Source organism: Pteronotus mesoamericanus, unplaced genomic scaffold (genome assembly GCF_021234165.1).
Source record: "Pteronotus mesoamericanus isolate MK-2021 breed Mesoamerican mustached bat unplaced genomic scaffold, CSHL_Meso_final contig_25, whole genome shotgun sequence".
NCBI lineage: Eukaryota > Metazoa > Chordata > Mammalia > Chiroptera > Mormoopidae > Pteronotus > Pteronotus mesoamericanus.
The window spans coordinates 7735822-7746322 of record NW_026555105.1 but is presented as its reverse complement, the minus strand read 5'-3'; the positions used below and the strand labels follow the sequence as shown (position 1 = coordinate 7746322).

At 41.5% G+C, this 10501-nt stretch overlaps 1 long non-coding RNA gene and 3 other non-coding genes across 4 annotated transcripts; all 4 read left to right on the top strand.

Annotated features, from left to right (window-relative positions):
* The first annotated feature begins 122 nt into the window (after positions 1-122).
* On the top strand, positions 123-3570 carry LOC129070629 (uncharacterized). The gene is made up of 5 exons (XR_008529140.1): positions 123-244; positions 579-694; positions 2051-2187; positions 2492-2569; positions 3419-3570. It is a non-coding gene; the product is annotated as an uncharacterized LOC129070629 (long non-coding RNA).
* LOC129070997 (small nucleolar SNORD12/SNORD106) lies at positions 417-506 on the top strand. The gene has a single exon (XR_008529167.1). It is a non-coding gene; the product is annotated as a small nucleolar SNORD12/SNORD106 (small nucleolar RNA).
* On the top strand, positions 1887-1977 carry LOC129070995 (small nucleolar SNORD12/SNORD106). The gene has a single exon (XR_008529165.1). It is a non-coding gene; the product is annotated as a small nucleolar SNORD12/SNORD106 (small nucleolar RNA).
* Positions 2254-2346, top strand: LOC129070996 (small nucleolar SNORD12/SNORD106). Its single transcript, XR_008529166.1, has one exon. It is a non-coding gene; the product is annotated as a small nucleolar SNORD12/SNORD106 (small nucleolar RNA).
* Positions 3571-10501: the final 6931 nt, after the last annotated feature.

The window sequence follows — 10501 nt, the reverse complement described above, 5'->3', positions numbered from 1 at the left end:
ACCGGTCTTGACAACTATTAGGTACCATCCGAGACTACATTTCCCAGGCGGCGCTGGGGGAACAGGAAGCACCTGGGGTCCAGTGCGCAGGCGCAATACCGCTTCTGGTTATATAAGCGCCGTTTCGGAGCGCGTCGTTCTTTCGCGCCTGCAGCTCTTTTTGGGTGTCGTTGCTTTTCGTCTCCTGCATCGTCCTCATCCGATGTCATCCCGCCCTGAGAACTCCGGGTTATTACCATATGTGGTGAGTTTAGACCAGTTTTCTTTTCAAAATTTGTTTCTCCTTTTCTCTTTTTTGCCGTCGCCTCTGCCCGTAACACCTCTTGCTCTGACCCTAACAGGCCTTCGGGCCTCGCGGGAGATCAGTTAGAGCTGGAAAAACCCGCCCCCCAGTGTACGGACCTGAGGAGTCCTTGGCTGGTGAAAATGATGACTACTTTTTTTCCCCATCGGATCGACCATGCTGATACCTTTGAATACTTGCCAGTTAGTTCTGATACACCAGCCTCAAAAGGCCCGGCCATGTTCTTTTCCTACGGTGGGCAGATGGCAACTGATGCCCTCCCTTTGTTTTGCAGATTAGTGTGATCCAAGGGTACAGAATGGATCTCGAAGGAGAGGGGGTCGTTGCCGGGCCTCCAAGGGAACGCCGACGTCGTGTAGACAGCGAGAACCTTTGGCCTCCTGACCTTTGGTGAGCAAGTCGTCTGGCCTACGTTGGGAAACACGTGCTCGGAGGGGCCACTTCCTTGTGCGAGCGGAACTTGGAAATGATTTAACGACAGCTAATTCCTGTAGAGCGTGTATTAATTAGGTAGTCCATAAAGTGCCCTGAATGTTTTATTATAATTCCCAAAAACGTACCTATTATGAGTTTATTTGAGCCAAATTGACTACATACACCTGGGAAAGCAAAAACTCAATGGATTGAGAAAATGCTCCAGAGAATGGCAGTTTTGGAGTATATTGTATACATCGGAGCAGTGACTTTCAACCTTTTTCGTCTCATGGCACACATAAATTACTAAAATTCAGCAGCGCACCAGAAAATACACCTTTTGCCTATTTGATTTTAAAAAATGGGTATAATTTTGATTCATTCACACTGGACAGCTATTGTGTTGGCTCTCGATATTTTTTTATTTGACAATCTTAAGAGAAAAGAGGTCAGTGCCACTGGCTAGTCAGATAATGCATGCCTTAAAAATTCTTAAGGCACATTGGTTGAAAATCCCTGCATTAGAGTCAGAGGAGGCAGGAGAAAGCCTAGCAAGGAAAGGTCTAGGATTGGATAAAATGCAAAGTGGAGAAACATGACCATTTACAGCCCATAGAGATGGTGTGCGGGGCACAAGGTAACAGTGAGGAGTTCTGTTCTGTGTCTGGTGTGTAAGTTTTTTTAATGCCCTTTAAAGCACATTTCAGATTACATTCCTTCATGTGTTTCTTGATAAACCGCTTTCTTGTGCACTTAAATTTGCAAATGGGTAGATGTGTCGGCATTTTTTAAAGGAAAGTCAACTGTTAATTCTGTTTACTAGGCACTTGTTTACATGCCTGGGCAGGACGTTGGGGCAGGGGAGGAGCATGTTTTTCTTGCTGTTCCAGAATGTCCCAGGTTTTTAGTGATTAACGCCTTAACATTAAAATGCAACATCCTGACACTTGGACAAAAGCCAAGCATTTCCCACAACTCTTGCCAGCCATGCTGGCTTGTATCAAATAAAAGCTCAGAAGGCAGGGGTGTTTGTCTTAGCTGCTATTTTTTTATTGCCAAAAAATGGAACACAAGTGCTCGAATACTGAATGAATTTGTAAGTGTAAAGCAGACCAACCAGATCTTATTCCTGGTTCAGGGCTCTTCGTGTAGAGGCCAGGAGCTTTGTGCTGGCATGTATGATGACTGATCTTTTTTCCCCAACAGATCGACCATGTTGATCTAACTTCTCTAAGCCAGTTTCTGTCTGATATGCCAGCTTGAACAGCTCCTAACCCCTCATTTCCTTAGGTACCTAGCAGATTGGAGCTCATGTTCTATGTTTCTTCTCAGGTTTACTGTTGACAGAAAGCAGACTTTGCGTGGACCAGGATGAATCAAGGAGTGCGAAAGAATTGGGAAGCGATGTGCACATTTTTCCTAAGTGCCCATGCCCACATGGCTGAACAGACAGAATCTGGAGAATGGAGGTAGTGATCGCTTTTCTTTTAAATATGGGGTTATCCTTGCATTGTATTTTCTGTGACTCAAATGTGGCCATTGCAGGTGATGACATAACTTTTTTCCCCATCAGATCGACCCTGTTGATCCAACTAAACTATTAGCCAGTTGTTGTCTGATGCATTGGCCCCGGATAACTTCTGTTTTCCGCTTATCACTCACAAATGATTTTATATGTGGGTTTTTTAAAGTGAGGGTTGGACTTGCTCTGGGTTTTTTTCCCCCCTTATATTCATGTCATTTATCTTAGTTTCATCTGTTAACTTGCTGCAGGTCCAGAGCCCTGTGTGTCAAGGGGCAGAAAGTAAGTTGATTGCAGCTTGATCTTCCCCTTGGCTCAGTCTGTAACAGGTAAGGTCTCTGCAAATGATGTTAATAAGTCATTGATAAAATGATTATTGCATGTGCCCAGGGTAGATGGGTTTTGAGTTTGCCTGCTTGGGAGTAACCTAGGGACCCAGTTCCAAGCTGGGGATATAATACAGAAGGGTAGAATTAAGTCCTCAATAGAAGACTGTATTGACCTATTGGTACTGCTAGGTCTTACAAGGGAAAAAAATGTGTTTCCAGACACGGTTTTTTGTTTTGACAATTTAAAACAAAACAACATGCCCTGACCCCATGTGGCTCAGCTGGTTGGGTGTCCCACAAAGCGAGTCACCAGTTAAGGTCAGGGTCAGGGCAGTACTCAGAAGCAGCTATTTAAAATGTTTGCTGTCTGTGTATAAATGCAGTTTTTGCGATTGGTAAGTTAGTATCTTACTGACCTTGAACCGCTAGACTGTTCTCCCACATAACTGACCTTTAAGAATATTAGTAGTTCCTTAGTGCCAGCTTACCTGTTTCATATTTAAATACCTCTTGTTAGTCTCTAAAGTATCTTGTATGCATTGCATTGGTGCTGTGTTACTCTAGAATCAACATAAAAACTTTTTGGTGTGCTCCTGGATTTCTCCTTGACTATTCCTTATAATTAGGATTTAGACTAGGCTGAGTTTGAACATTTAAACATGGTTACAACATACAGGCTTCATTGAGGTGCAGAAAGAGGTAGGTTGTCTAAAGATAGGAAATCTTGCTCTGGTAATTGGATAGTCATTCCACCTAGTACCTAAAGTTTTAACCAGATGTTCCCATATCCCAAACAAATAGCACTGCAGAATGAAGTACTGATTATAATCTACCTTTTTTCTTTCTAAGGAGTTTCTCATTGGTGGAGTTGGAGTACAAAGCCTCTTGGAAAAGATTGACCCTCTATTTTCCTGAGAAAGCATAATGTAATTTTGTAGGCTTCCTATCTGCAGAAGGAAAATAAAAAAATCCCTGAAATCAGAATGCTCTTGGGTTTGATCATTGGGGAATAAGAAACACTAAATGAGTAATTAACAGCCAAATGTGCACAGACTTCAAATTCCAGGGGTAGAGGGTGGGTCCCACATCTGCTTCACAGGTGATACATGAGATTTAATAGGTGGGAAGGGGCTATGCCCGAAGTTTTTAGTGAAACTGGAAAATTTCAATGACACGTGGCTAATCTGATTTCCTTTAGCTCCCCCCGTATATCCTGATTTCAGTCCCACCAGACACTTTGTTTGCTGCTTTGTCCTCTGGGCTAAGGGTTCCTGGGCAAATTGTTTAGCATCTCTAAGCCTCAGTTTTCCTACCTGAAATGGGGTTCATGACAGTGGCTACTTAAGAGAGTGTTGAGGTTATAAATTTATGTCTGTAAAGTGCTTAGCCTAGGGCCTAGCATAGTAGGGACACAGTTTACAGCTCGTGGCTCCCATCAGCTCTCCGCTTCTAATTTCCTACCTATAAAAGGCATGACATTGAGTAATACGAGGATTGAATGAGATACCAAAATGCTTAGTATAGCACTTGGCATAAAGTACTGTATTTTGCTATGTATAATGTGCTCCAGTATATAAGGCACACCCATGTTTTCGGCCCAAAAGGAATTTTTCAGGAAAAACTCGTTTTAATTCAATTGTATTTAGATGCGCTTTTTTTTTGTATTATAAAGGAATTTGAGCACTTCTGAACATTATGGTATAAGAAACTATATACTGGTAACAAATTTTTGATATTTACATACAGAAGTAGCACTACCCATGTATAATGTGCATCCTTATTGTCCCTCAAAAATTTGGGCAAACTGCACATTATAAAAGGTGAAGTGTGGTCAGTGCTCAATGAGTAATAGCTGTCTTCAGTACAAAGGAATGAACTAGTGCAGGGATCCCAAAGACATTACCCTGAGGGAGGGAATCAAGTTCCAAGCGGTTACATCCTCGACATTCTGGGAAAGACAAACTTATAGTGATGGGGAACATGATTCATGACTGCCAGAAATGCAGATGGTTAAGGGGTTTAAATACGAAGGAATGGGGCAAGGGGAGGTGACCTTATTGTGATTACACAAATTTCTACATGTGTTAAAATTCAAAAGGCTGAACAAGTTTGTTAGATAACAAACATGGGCTCTGGGCACAAATTCAGATTAGAATCCTGGCTCCCTTGCCTATTAACCAGAAAGATGGGGGATAAGGTACCCACCATATGGGGATGTTTCCAGGAGTAAAGGAACACGTAGAATTCGGTTTGAAACAAAGTGCTTTTCAAATGCTACTTTTAGGTTTCTTTTAATCACTTCCCGCCCCCCACATACCCGTTTTTCTTTTGCCACCTTTTAGATTTTGCCTGTGAAGGTGGAGCTGGAGTCTCCTCTAGGACTTGCAGCTCCAACCTGTGTCAACAGGGGGCGTTGTGAGCGCACATGTCTCCAGCCTGCGGAGGGACGCTTCCGCCCTCAGTAAAGGGAGGAGGAAGATCAAGGCTCGGCGGGGGCGTTGCAGATGGGTGAGCTTTTAGATCCTGCAAGCCAGCACTTGAATCTACTGCATCAGCGGAGCCTGAAAAAGGGCCAACTCCCCAGGCCTGAAGCATAGGCTGCTGAAGCGCGACCACCAGATTGATCATGCAACAGATGAACTAGAAGCAAATTTACCCCCATCCCTTCAATCTAATATGCCAGCAATCAGTTTCCATTTTCCCACATTCCCTTTTGTCCCCGTTAGGTTACTATAGCGAGGCAGCTACTACCAGCATGGTGGGAGTTCCCCATTTTTAAAGGAAGCTTGAAATCCTTAAAATACTGGCAACTGATTCCAAGTTTATAAACTTAAGACTGAACAGCATGTATGTGGGCCTCGTAAGGCCCAGAATTTCAGCACTTCCCTTGTCACTCCTAGGTCAGATAAAACACATGATGCCCAATGAAATTTGAATTTCAGATAAATAGCTCAGTGTAAGTTATGTCCCATGCAATATTTGGCAGATAGTTCAAATTATTTGCTGTTTATCTGAAACCCAAATTCCACTGGGCCCTATTTTTTTTGTTACATCTGGCAACCTCATTCCTGGGAGCACTGGTCTTAAGACAATGGCATCTGTTAAGATAAAGCCCCAATGGAGTAACTTTCATGTTCTCTGTCGACTTGGATTTTTCCTCCAAGGTTGTCTGGGAGGAAACGGGGGTTTGTGAAGTTTCCCAATAGTTTGCAAACTGGCTTCAAAGCCTGGGTGGGTGGATTTGGCACGTCCCCTGATCGATTTCTCCCAGTGTCCCAATGTCAATTAACTGCAGGTCTGTTTCAACTCTCTTTTATCTGTTAGTTGTGGCAGAAACAGACCATCTTGGGCTTATTTATATCAGTGGCATCTTTAAAAAAGAAAAGGAAAAATCTGGATCTTCTCACTTGGCAGGCTCATTTAAGCAAATGGTCCTTCTGCTAAAACAAACTGGCACCTGAGGGCCACAGTTTACAAGTGGGAAGGCTTGGGATGCAGGTGGTCCTAGTGGGCGACGGCATCTTTTGCTCCGATGTTAATTAAAATGATGATGTGTGCAGACTGGGTCTTTGATGTCACTTTTGGCACAGGTTGACCTGATGTGTTTACAGCTAAAGGAGCTACACCTACTGAGTGTCGTGGTATTTATCAGTGTATGCTCGGCTGCCTCAGACATTTCACTGTCCCACTATTTGATCAGTTCCAAACGACCTCACTAAGCCCCATTTCTCCCTACTTGAGTCATCCTCATCACAACCACAATAACAACAGCAACTGCCTTTTATTGAAAATTCCTACCAGACTCCATGCTAGGTACTTTACATGTTACCAATAACTTATTTCTTACCTCAAACCTAAAGGGAGGTGATATTATTAGTTCTACTTTACAGATGAGGAAACTGAGGTTCAGACAGGGGAAATGACTTACCGAAGCCAAACAGTAGTACATGGCCATGCCAATGTCTTGCCGTGGTTGCCCAGATCCTCTGCTTACCCTGGTCCACCTTGCTCAGCTTTCCTGGAGCATGGACCAGCCGCACCTACAGCCCTCAGCCCTGGAGTGGGAGCTTCATCAGGAGATGAAAGGGGGACTGGAGAATGAAACTACCAAATTCTTCCAAAGTGGCTGCACCTTTGTGCATTCCCACCAGCAATGTATGAGTTCCTGTTGCTCTACCCCCTTGCCAACATTTGGTGGTATCAATGTTCCAGATTTTGGCTATTTTGATTGATGAGGAGTGGCATCTCATTGTTGTTTTAATTTGCATTTCCCTGATGACATGATGTGGAGCATCTCTTCACAAACTTATTTGCCATCTGTATGTCTTCTGAATTTTCTAACTTTCTTCAATGTTGTGTTACTTATGTAATTAAAACACATGATAGAGCCCTGACTGGTATGGCTCAGTGGGTTGGGCATTCTTCTGCAAACCAAAAGATTGCCAGTTCAATTCCCAGTCAGGGCACATGCCTGGGCTGTGGGCCAGGTCTCCAGCTGGGGCATGTGTGAGAGCAACCAATCGGTTTCTCTCACACATCAATGTTTCTCTCCCTCTTTTTCTCCCTCCCTTCCCCTCTCTCTAAAAAATAAATAAAATCTTTAAAAATAAGTATTGCACATATTTTTTAAAAGTGACAGTATAAAAGATGATTCTTAGGCAACAAAATTAAAAATAGATAAACTGGACATCAAAATTAAAACTCTTCATATCGAAGGACATGTTCAACCGAGTGAAAAGCCAATCAATGCAATGGGAGAAAATATTTGCAAATCATGTATCTGATAAGGGGTTAATATCCAGAATATATAAAGAACTCCTACAACTCAACAACAAAATAACCTGATTTAAAAATGGGACAATGGGCTTGAATAGACATTTCTCCAAAGAAGATAGACAAATGGCCAACAAGCACATGAAAAGATATTTAACATCACTAATCATTAGGGAAAGGCAAATCAAAACCATAACGCGATACCACCTGACAGCCATGGCTACTATCAAAAAAGCAGAAAGTAGCAAATGTTGATGAGAATGGGAAAATTGAGACCTTTGTGCACTGCTGGTAGGAATGTGGTTTAGCTGCTATGGAAAATGGTACACTGTTCCTCAAAAAATTAAAAATAGCACTACCATGTGATCTACCAATTTCACTTCTGGGTATTCACCCAAAAGAATTGAAAGCAGGGTCTCAGAGATGGTTATACGCCCATCTTAGTAACGGTATTCACAATAGCAAAAGGGGGTAAGCAATCTAAATGTGCAACAACTGATGAATGGATTAAGCAAAATGTGGTATATACATACAAAAGACACATTCTACCACATGGATAGGCTTGGAGATATCATCCTTAAAATAAGTGAGTCACAAAAAGAAAAAAAATAAAAAGTATGATTCCATTTATATAAGGTGCATAGAGTAGTCAAACTCATAGACACAGAAAGTAGAAGGTGGTTACATAACCCAACACTACTGAACTATATACATTTAAAATGGTTAAGATAGTACATTTTATATCATCTTTCTATCACAACTTTTAAAAAAATGTTCAATGGCAACAATGGATTCTGGTGATATGGAAGGAGCAGTACCCATTACAGTGTTAACATAAAAAGTAACTTTCCATGACACACATAGACCTAAAAAGAATTCCACTCACATAACTCGTCTTAGAGCTAGTCCCTCTGGTTTTCACTCTTACGAGTTTACCTTTAGGAGGAAAAGTATTTGTATCTCCTGTTTCATGGCTTAAGGTGTATTTGATAATTTTTAGCCATCATCTGCAAGAGACACAGGAGCTGTTGGAAATTAATTTTTCCCCTACCTTAGCCCCATTTTATGGATTTAGGAAACGGAGTCCCAGAGAGAGAGCTTGACTTGTCCAAGAATACATAGTGGGTTTCTCCTGATATCTGGTCCAAGGTCCTTTTGCACGAGATGGACTTATCCTTAGACTATATCGTTTTCAAAAAAGCTTCCATTTGAAGACAAAGTGGTTTCCAGGGAAAATTTGAAATAAATAAATAAACCTTTTTATATTATCTTTTAAAAAATGATTCTTACAGCCAGTCAGGAAGGACATAAAAATATTCAATGTTTCAGAACATAAAAATAATATATGGCTGTTATGAAAAATATGTAAAATTTAGAAAAGAAAACAGAACTAATATTAAGATACAAAACAACTCTTTATTCAGATTGTCCAGCTAGGAAAAGCCCCAGGCAATGCTGTGGGAGCCAGAGTGTGGCTAAGAAGGGAAAAGATGTTTGTATGCGTCAGACTCAGTCCCCCACCTCTCCCACCCCCGCCCCATATACAAACTCCCCTGGATTGGCATCCCATCCTGGCATCAATCACATCCCAGCTGTGTGATCTTAGAAAATTATGTAATCTTTCCTTGCCTCAGTTTTCTTACCTGTAAAATGGAACTCAAAGATGTCTCACTGGCTGGCTGCAAAGATTTAAGTATGGAAAACATCTGGCATGAAAGCTCAGTAAAGATGCTCAGAAAAGATTTGTCCGACGGACAAACACGTAATACCCACCAAACATAGTAGCAAAATAGGAGAGTGATTTAGTTTAATTTAAATGCTTATTTAATTTAATTTAACCATGGGTGCTGCCACTAGGGCTTTTTTTTTTTTTTTTTTTTGAATCCAGAAAGTTCTCCCAAGTGAAAAATCTCCTAATTTGCTGATTATTACTGAAAAAGCTGGCCAGTTGGTGGACCTCAGCTGAAGTCAGTGAAAAGGGCTCAGCCTGATATTATTTGTCCAAGCAATAAATGTTATCTGATGCCAAATCCTACATGATGCTAAGCTTGTAAAAACTCTCTTGATGCAGTAGAAAACAGATCCTGAGCGAGATGTGCCTAACCCATAGAAGATGTTAAAGTAAAACCACCCTTGCTGGTGTGGCCCAGTTGGTTGGGCGCCGTCTTGCAAAATGAAAGGTCGCCGGTTTATTCCAGATTAGGGCACATGCCTGGGTTGCAGGTCCTGTCCTGGTTAGGGCACGTATAGAAGGCAACCGATTGATATTTCTCTCTCATACTGATGTTTCTCTCCCTCTCTTTCTCTCTCCCCTGCCCCTCTCTAAAATCAAAAATTAAAAAAAAAATTAAGAGAAAAAGGAACCATCCATATAGGAGCACTGGATTATTTAAATGATTTTTTTTCATCCTGAATCTCTAAATAGCAGCGCCTGGTGGTTTAGCAGGAGTGTAAAGTGAAATGATGAATGTAAATCACTAAAAAGATGGCTAGTATGTAGCAAGTATGCACACAATAATGTCTATCATTTTTATTTCTAAATTTTAGCTTTCTTATGTGTAAAAATGTAACTTATGATCTCTACCTCACAGTGTTGGGAGGATAAAAGAAATTGATTTGTAATTCTCAAGTCCTGTGCCAATAGCTGGGTGACTTTGGACAAGTTACTTAGCCTCTCTGTGCCTATTTTGTCATAGAAAAACGGGATAATGCTAATTGCATCTACTTCATTTGGTTGTTGTAAGGACTGTAGGCAAAAAAGTATGTAAACCTCTTAGCACAATGCCTGGCACATAAACACTTAATAATGGTGTTTGTTTTTATTATAAAATGGATTTTGGAGTTCTTAACTCAGGGTGCAAAATGTGGCATGCTAGGCAGCGTCTACATTCATTCCCAACAATCCTCGCCTCTGGGTATTCACATCCTTTTCTAATTCCCTCCTGAGTGTGATTTGATTCTAACGAATAGACTATGGCAAAAGTGATGGAATGTCACTTCTGAGATGAGGTTACAAAAAGGCTGTGACTTCGGACTAGGAGGAATTCTGCTAGTCTATAACCCCAATTCCCAGACCCTTTCTGCTGGGAAGGAAATTGAGCTGGAAAGTTAACCAGGCAGAGAGGGTCCGGAACCGGCTCCACCCAAACTCTATCATTT